A 9,463-nucleotide genomic window follows, 5' to 3' on the forward strand; every position below is an offset into this window, starting at 1 on the left:
GTGTCGACCGGACGACGTCCTGACAACGTCCGGCATCAGAGCGTGTCACCGCAGAGCGACGAGGATGACCCATCACGTCCTGGGTAGACATGGCGCAGAAGCTGCGGACTAGATGTCCCTCTTCCTCTCGTGGCTCGACCTAAAGCAAGGTCGACTCATGGTGACAGAGTACATCGAAGCCTTCGAGGAATGCCGGATGCGATGCCGCTTTGTGGATGACCCACGGGTCATCATTGGGTTATTCGCCCATGGCCTCAGACCTGCCCTGCGCAACAAGGTCCTCGACGACACCCCGACACTTCGACGACACCCCGGCACACCTAGTGGAACACATGGATCATCCCGCCGACAACACCCCGGCACCCAGCGCGAGTACTGCGCCCCGGAACCCACCTATCCGAACCAACCCCGCTCGAACCACACCACCCGTGACTGCACGGGTCATTCCGACCCCCGGGGGGCAAGGGACTGCCCCCGCCTCAGCCTGATTTTCACAATCTTAAGAGCAGAGAAAGATCGCTCCGTTGTGGCGGTTGAGACGGGCAATGTAAGATAAGAATCAGTCGAATAAGGCGAGTGCGGAGAGGAAAGTTGACACTAAGTCCGCTCTTGATGACGATGGGAAGCAGATCTGCGATTGACTTAAGTTCGATTCCGAAATCCGGATGGGATATGAGAGTGGACTTAAAGGAACGGAGTTCTGATTCCAAACCCAGACGATCAACGTCTGAGAAATCTTCTGAGTACACTTTTCCAAGGCGAAATATTTTCTGGCAGTCGAAACGATGGAAGTTGTCATTCGGTTGCAGACATGATCCTAAGTCCATTAACTCACCCACAGTCTCACTGAACCGACAATCAAGTTTAGAACGGAGTTGGTCAAGAACTGGAATGAAAACCTCCAGCCGATAATGATCTTTGTAGAATAGTTCGCGACTTTGAGGCGGTCTGCCACGCATGCGTCTTCCAGATGGTTGCCACTGTTCATCTAATGGCGGGACTACGATACCATGAAAAAAGGAGAATGCCACCGACCTATCAAGAATGCCTGGGAACCCCTCATCTCTGATAGACTGAATTTCCAACTTTGCAGACTTAATCATCGCACATGCATTCACTAAGTCTTGGTCTTTCTTCTGAAGCGATACTGAGAGCATATTGGTAACGATCAAAACTTCTGTCATCAGCATCAAACTAAATGTGAACTCAAATGATGAGATCTTCTCTAGCAGATGATCAGCCTCGACACGTTTTTAAGGTGCAACAGCATCTTCAGCAACCATTTCAAGAACATCGCAGATTGCAGAAAACAAATTAGCGATGGTTTTCAATGCCGACAATCTGCAGTTCCATCTCGTGGAAGGAATCGAACCGAGAATTCTCATCTGATTTTGCCCCTTACCAGTAACAACATCCCCTAATTCAATGGCTTTTTGGATAAATTCGGCATGAGAGCTCCAAAGCGCATCGTTCCGTTTGCATGATGCTCCGCAAATGTTGAAGATATGTTGGACTGAACAGAAGAACTGGGCGATAGAATGAACCTTAGTCGCCACGGCAACAATAACAAGGTTCAGCCGGTGAGTGAAACAGTGAACCATTGAATTCGCCTCTCATGTTCGAGGTACCGTCGTAAGCATGCCCGCGGAGACGTTTAATGTCCAAGCCAAAACAGTGAATGAATCCCAGAAGATGCTGAAATAACGTCTCAGATCTTGTATCTTCCACGTGAATGGCACTTGCGAACCTCTGACGAATTTCTCCATGCTGATCGACGAAACGCAGAACGACGCTCATCCATTCCTTCCTGGCCTCACATCTGGCTTCATCAGCAACCAAGCAGAAATATCCATCACCGAGCTCTTCCCTGATTGTTTGTCTTACAATATCTGCAGCAGCTTTTGTCATCTCCTTTTGGACATCGGGAGATGTATATTTTGCATTCTTAGGCAGGCGTGTAATTGACTTTCGGAGATCTGAGCCATTGTGTTCCAAGAAATCCAATGTTTCAAGAAAATTGCCTCTATTCAAAGATTCGTGGCTTTCTTGGTGACTGCGCAAGGCCAGGCCTTGTAATGCAAGATGAAGAACAACCTTGGCAGTGGCGACAACTTGGGCTGCTTGTGCTGATTTCTGGTCACCATCTAAGCGACTTAGAATGCAGGGCAAGACTTTAGCCTTTCGTCTTTCCATAGTGGCAATCGCATCGGTGTGGTCGATAGAGTTGTTGTGCTCAATGAGGCCTTTGTTTTTCTCCAAAGCATTTTTCCATCGCTTAAAACCACCTGTGATCAATTGAGAGCTTGAGCGAGCTGTCTGTTTTGAAGGACTGAACAGATAGCACACAAAGCAGAACGCGCTGTCATTAGCAATGGAGTACTCTAACCACGCGAAGTGGTGAAACCAACACGCAGAAAAAGACCGGTCTGTCTTCAAGTCGACCGGATACTTTGATAAGCAAGGCTGGAAGGGGCCGAGCTCTAGGTACTTGTCAATAAGAGTCTCTTCACTGACAGATTGGCTGTGAAGCAAATTCCTCATTCCAGGATCTCGTTCCAAGCCATCCTCGGTTGAAATTGGATTGTAGGCGATGGGAGAGATAGGAACAACAACTTCTGATTCCGCAGTGGGCAGCAATGTGGCACCGTTGGCTGGTGTTTCAGTAATTGGTGCAAAGGATGCTATGTTTTCTGTCTTTTGAAAAAGAAGCTAGTGATTGAGGACTGCAACCTGTTTTCTGATCTATGCCTTCCTTTTTCCATGGGGGAACATGTCCGCAGATGCTTTTTGTATAGTAACGCAATGCCGCAATTGCTGAAGTTCTCAAGATAAGAGTCGATCAAAGGGAGAGCATGCTGACAAACGTCAGGCTGGCCGGAAGCAAAAGACAAGAGATTTTTGTGATCAAATCCCAGATCGTCCAACTCTTTCTTGAGATTAATCAGTGATTCCTCTTGAGATAGGTTGCAGGAATTCATGGCAACATAATAGAGCAAGAGCCCTGGCGGTCGGGCTCTAGTGGGGCTTTGGCGGGGATTCGGTGGGGCTCTGGCGGGGATTTGGCAAGGCTTTGGTGGGGATCTGGCAGGGCCCTGGCGGGGATTCAGTAGGGCTTTGGCGGGGATTTAGCAGGGCTCTAGCGGGGATTCGGGCGGGCACTCCTTTCCTCTCTCTCTCTTTCCCTCTCTCTTTCTCTCTCTAAAGAGAAACAGAGAAGCTCTCCCCCGACCTGAATAAATTTAATAGGGGGTGGGCCCCCCTACTAAATTTCTTCAGGTCATTTTCGCTAGGGGGGGCTGGGCCCCCCCCCAGCCCCCCCTTGTCTCCGCCACTGTTTGCTCATGTACCAGGGACGACGGGTTACATGGTACCCATATACCATGAAGCAGGCGATGAAGCCGGCCGCGACCAAACCCGTAGGGTTAATGGTCGTCCGAGGGCCCTTGTTCACCGACCTCAGGAGGCATAAAAATCCCAGTGTTCAGCTTTTCTAATGGCAACGAAACGGTAGAGTGTTGCTCTGTCCTGACAACACAAGATCTCTTTGTGCTTTCATTTCGAGGCGTTTACCATATTCTGTGTTTCAGTTGGATTATGGCACCCTGAATACCCCGTGTTCTGACTGTGAGCAGCCAAAAACCTCCCACTGTTCTGCTTTTCAATGGCAAGAAAATGGCAGCGTGATACATTTTTTGATGACTACAAGGGCGTTCTCTGCTTTCGTTTTGACGACTTTCGCAGATTCTGTGTTTTCCATGTAACAGGGCACCCAAAACCAGTATATTAACCCGGAGAAGGCGACACATTCCGAGCCTTATGCTTTTTTAATTGGAACAATAGGCATGCGTTATTCTCTTTTCCAGAAAGAAAGATCTATCCGTGCTTTCATTTCGAAGAGTTTACCAGATTCAGTGTTCTGCTCGTAACAGGTCACCCAAATCGTGGTGTTTTTGGGACCTCAGGAGGCATAAAAATCCCAGTGTTCAGCTTTTCTAATGGCAACGAAACGGTAGTGTGTTGCTCTGTCCCGACAACACAAGATCTCTTTGTGCTTTCATTTCGAGGCGTTTACCATATTCTGTGTTTCAGTTGGATTATGGCACCCTGAATACCCCGTGTTCTGACTTTGAGCAGCCAAAAACCTCCCACTGTTCTGCTTTTCAATGGCAACAAAATGGCAGCGTGCTACATTTTTTTTGATGACTACAAGGGCGTTCTCTGCTTTCCTTTTGACGATTTTCACAGATTCTGTGTTTGCCATGTAACAGGGCACCCAAAACCAGTATATTAAATCGGAGAAGGCGACACATTCCGAGCCTTATGCTTTTTTAATTGGAACAATAGGCATGCGTTCTTCTCTTTTCCAGAAAGAAAGATCTATCCGTGCTTTCATTTCGAAGAGTTTACCAGATTCAGTGTTCTGCTCGTAACAGGTCACCCAAATCGTGTGTTCTGCTCGTAACAGGTCACCCGAATCGTTGTGTTTGTGGGACCTCAGGAGGCATAAAAATCCCAGTGTTCAGCTTTTCTAATGGCAACGAAATGGTAGTGTGTTGCTCTTTCCCGACAACACAAGATCTCTTTGTGCTTTCATTTCGAGGCGTTTACCATATTCTGTGTGTCAGTTGGATTATGGCACCCTGAATACCCCGTGTTCTGACTGTGAGCAGCCAAAAACCTCCCACTGTTCTGCTTTTCAATGGCAAGAAAATGGCAGCGTGCTACATTTATTTTGATGACTACAAGGGCGTTCTCTGCTTTCGTTTTGACGACTTTAGCAGATTCTGTCTTTGGCATGTAACACGGCACCCAAAACCAGTATATTAAATCGGAGAAGTCGACACATTCCGAGCCTTATGCTTTTTTAATTGGAACAATAGGCATGCGTTCTTCTCTTTTCCAGAAAGAAAGATCTATCCGTGCTTTCATTTCGAAGAGTTTACCAGATTCAGTGTTCTGCTCGTAACAGGTCACCCAAATCGTGGTGTTTTTGGGACCTCAGGAGGCATAAAAATCCCAGTGTTCAGCTTTTCTAATGGCAACGAAACGGTAGTGTGTTGCTCTGTCCCGACAACACAAGATCTCTTTGTGCTTTCATTTCGAGGCGTTTACCATATTCTGTGTTTCAGTTGGATTATGGCACCCTGAATACCCCGTGTTCTGACTTTGAGCAGCCAAAAACCTCCCACTGTTCTGCTTTTCAATGGCAACAAAATGGCAGCGTGCTACATTTTTTTTGATGACTACAAGGGCGTTCTCTGCTTTCGTTTTGACGACTTTCGCAGATTCTGTGTTTGCCATGTAACAGGGCACCCAAAACCAGTATATTAACCCGGAGAAGGCGACACACTCCGAGCCTTATGCTTTTTTAATTGGAACAATAGGCATGCGTTCTTCTCTTTTCCAGAAAGAAAGATCTATCCGTGCTTTCATTTCGAAGAGTTTACCAGATTCAGTGTTCTGCTCGTAACAGGTCACCCAAATCGTGGTGTTTTTGGGACCTCAGGAGGCATAAAAATCCGAGCCTTTGCTTTCATGAAGAGTTTAGTTACTCAGTGTTCTGTGTTGCGCTCGGTCAGGTCCGAAATCGTTGTGTTTGTGGGACAGTGTTCAGCTTTTCTAATGGCAACGAAACGGTAGTGTGTTGCTCTGTCGCGACAACACAAGATCTATTTGTGCTTTCATTTCGAGGCGTTTACCATATTCTGTGTGTCAGTTGGATTATGGCACCCTGAATACCCCGTGTTCTGACTGTGAGCAGCCAAAAACCTCCCACTGTTCTGCTTTTCAATGGCAACAAAATGGCAGCGTGCTAAATTTTTTTTGACGACTACAAGGGCGTTCTCTGCTTTCGTTTCGACGACTTTAGCAGATTCTGTGTTTTCCATGTAACACGGCACCCAAAACCAGTATTTTAACCCGGAGATGGCGACACATTCCGAGCCTTATGCTTTTTTAATACGAACAATAGGCATGCGTTCTTCTCTTTTCCAGAAAGAAAGATCTATCCGTGCTTTCATTTCGAAGAGTTTACCAGATTCAGTGTTCTGCTCGTAACAGGTCACCCAAATCGTGGTGTTTTTGGGACCTCAGGAGGCATAAAAATCCGAGCCTTGTGCTTTTTTAATTGGATCAATAGGCATGCGTGCTTCTCTTTTCCAGAAAGAAAGATCTATCGGTGCTTTCATTTCGAAGAGTTTACCAGATTCAGTGTTCTGCTCGTAACAGGTCACCCAAATCGTGGTGTTTTTGGGACCTCAGGAGGCATAAAAATCCCAGTGTTCAGCTTTTCTAATGGCAACGAAACGGTAGTGTGTTGCTCCGTCCCGACAACACAAGATCTCTTTGTGCTTTCATTTCGAGGCGTTTACCATATTCTGTGTTTCAGTTGGATTATGGCACCCTGAATACCCCGTGTTCTGACTGTGAGCAGCAAAAAACCTCCCACTGTTCTGCTTTTCAATGGCAACAAAATGGCAGCGTGCTACATTTTTTTGATGACTACAAGGCGTTCTCTGCTTTCGTTTGACGACTTTAGCAGATTCTGTGTTTGGCATGTAACACGGCACCCAAAACCAGTATATTAACCGGGAGAAGGCGACACATTCCGAGCCTTGTGCTTTTTTAATTGGAACAATAGGCATGCGTTCTCTCTTTTCCAGAAAGAAAGATCTATCCGTGCTTTCATTTCGAAGAGTTTACCAGATTCAGTGTTCTGCTCGTAACAGGTCACCCGAATCGTGGTGTTTTTGGGACCTCAGGCATAAAAATCCGAGCCTTGTGCTTTTAATTGGATCAATAGGCATGCTTTCATTTCAATAGTTTACCAGACTCAGTGTTTGGGACCTCAGGAGGCATAAAAATCCCAGTGTTCAGCTTTTCTAATGGTTGAAATGGTAGTGTGTTGCTCTTTCCCGACAACACAAGATCTCTTTGTGCTTTCATTTCGAGGCCTTTACCATATTCTGTGTTTCAGTTGGATTATGGCACCCTGAATACACCGTGTTCTGACTGTGAGCAGCCAAAAACCTCCCACTGTTCTGCTTTTCAATGGCAAGAAAATGGCAGCGTGCTACATTTTTTTGATGACTACAAGGGCGTTCTCTGCTTTCGTTTCGACGACTTTAGCAGATTCTGTGTTTGCCATGTAACAGGGCACCCAAAACCAGTATATTAAATCGGAGAAGGCGACACATTCCGAGCCTTATGCTTTTTTAATTGGAACAATAGGCATGCGTTCTTCTCTTTTCCAGAAAGAAAGATCTATCCGTGCTTTCATTTCGAAGAGTTTACCAGATTCAGTGTTCTGCTCGTAACAGGTCACCCAAATCGTGGTGTTTTTGGGACCTCAGGAGGGATAAAAATCCCAGTGTTCAGCTTTTCCAATGGCCACGAAACGGTAGTGTGTTGCTCTGTCCCGACAACACAAGATCTCTTTGTGCTTTCATTTCGAGGCCTTTACCATGTTCTGTGTTTCAGTTGGATTATGGCACCCTGAATACCCCGTGTTCTGACTTTGAGCAGTCAAAAACCTCCCACTGTTCTGCTTTTCAATGGCAACAAAATGGCAGCGTGCTACATTTTTTTTATGACTACAAGGGCGTTCTCTGCTTTCGTTTCGACGACTTTAGCAGATTCTGTGTTTGGCATGTAACACGGCACCCAAAACCAGTATATTAACCCGAGAAGGCGACACATTCGAGCCTTATGCTTTTTAATTGGAACAATAGGCATGCGTTCTTCTCTTTTCCAGAAAGAAAGATCTATCCGTGCTTTCATTTGAAGAGTTTACCAGATTCAGTGTTCTGCTCGTAACAGGTCAACCAAATCGTGGTGTTTTGGGACCTCAGGAGGCATAAATGCTTTCATTTGAATAGTTACCAGAGACAGTGTGTTCTGCTCGTAACAGGTCACCCGAATCGTTGTGTTTGTGGGACCTCAGGAGGCATAAAAATCCCAGTGTTCAGCTTTTCTAATGGCAACGAAATGGTAGTGTGTTGCTCTTTCCCGACAACACAAGATCTCTTTGTGCTTTCATTTCGAGGCCTTTACCATATTCTGTGTTTCAGTTGGATTATGGCACCCTGAATACCCCGTGTTCTGACTGTGAGCAGCCAAAAACCTCCCACTGTTCTGCTTTTCAATGGCAACAAAATGGCAGCGTGCTACATTTTTTTTGATGACTACAAGGGCGTTCTCTGCTTTCGTTTCGACGACTTTAGCAGATTCTGTGTTTGGCATGTAACACGGCACCCAAAACCAGTATATTAACCCGGAGAAGGCGACACATTCCGAGCCTTGTGCTTTTTTAATTGGAACAATAGGCATGCGTTCTCTCTTTTCCAGAAAGAAAGATCTATCCGTGCTTTCATTTCGAAGAGTTTACCAGATTCAGTGTTCTGCTCGTAACAGGTCACCCAAATCGTGGTGTTTTTGGGACCTCAGGAGGCATAAAAATCCGAGCCTTGTGCTTTTTTAATTGGATCAATAGGCATGCGTGCTTCTCTTTTCCAGAAAGAAAGATCTATCGGTGCTTTCATTTCAAATAGTTTACCAGACTCAGTGTTCTGCTCGTAACAGGTCACCCGAATCGTTGTGTTTGTGGGACCTCAGGAGGCATAAAAATCCCAGTGTTCAGCTTTTCTAATGGCAACGAAATGGTAGTGTGTTGCTCTTTCCCGACAACACAAGATCTCTTTGTGCTTTCATTTCGAGGCCTTTACCATATTCTGTGTTTCAGTTGGATTATGGCACCCTGAATACACCGTGTTCTGACTGTGAGCAGCCAAAAACCTCCCACTGTTCTGCTTTTCAATGGCAACAAAATGGCAGCGTGCTACATTTTTTTTGATGACTACAAGGGCATTCTCTGCTTTCGTTTGGACGACTTTCGCAGATTCTGTGTTTGCCATGTAACAGGGCACCCAAAACCAGTATATTAAATCGGAGAAGGCGACACATTCCGAGCCTTATGCTTTTTTAATTGGAACAATAGGCATGCGTTCTTCTCTTTTCCAGAAAGAAAGATCTATCCGTGCTTTCATTTCGAAGAGTTTACCAGATTCAGTGTTCTGCTCGTAACAGGTCACCCAAATCGTGGTGTTTTTGGGACCTCAGGAGGGATAAAAATCCCAGTGTTCAGCTTTTCCAATGGCCACGAAACGGTAGTGTGTTGCTCTGTCCCGACAACACAAGATCTCTTTGTGCTTTCATTTCGAGGCCTTTACCATATTCTGTGTTTCAGTTGGATTATGGCACCCTGAATACCCCGTGTTCTGACTTTGAGCAGTCAAAAACCTCCCACTGTTCTGCTTTTCAATGGCAACAAAATGGCAGCGTGCTACATTTTTTTGATGACTACAAGGGCGTTCTCTGCTTTCGTTTCGACGACTTTAGCAGATTCTGTGTTTGGCATGTAACACGGCACCCAAAACCAGTATATTAACCCGGAGAAGGCGACACA

General features: G+C 46.0%; 1 pseudogene; it reads right to left on the bottom strand.

Moving 5' to 3' along the window:
• Positions 1-441: 441 nt before the first annotated feature.
• Positions 442-2,541, bottom strand: LOC144707415 (uncharacterized; annotated as a pseudogene).
• Positions 2,542-9,463: the final 6,922 nt, after the last annotated feature.

Source organism: Wolffia australiana, chromosome 9, assembly GCF_029677425.1.
Source record: "Wolffia australiana isolate 7733 chromosome 9, ASM2967742v1".
NCBI lineage: Eukaryota > Viridiplantae > Streptophyta > Magnoliopsida > Alismatales > Araceae > Wolffia > Wolffia australiana.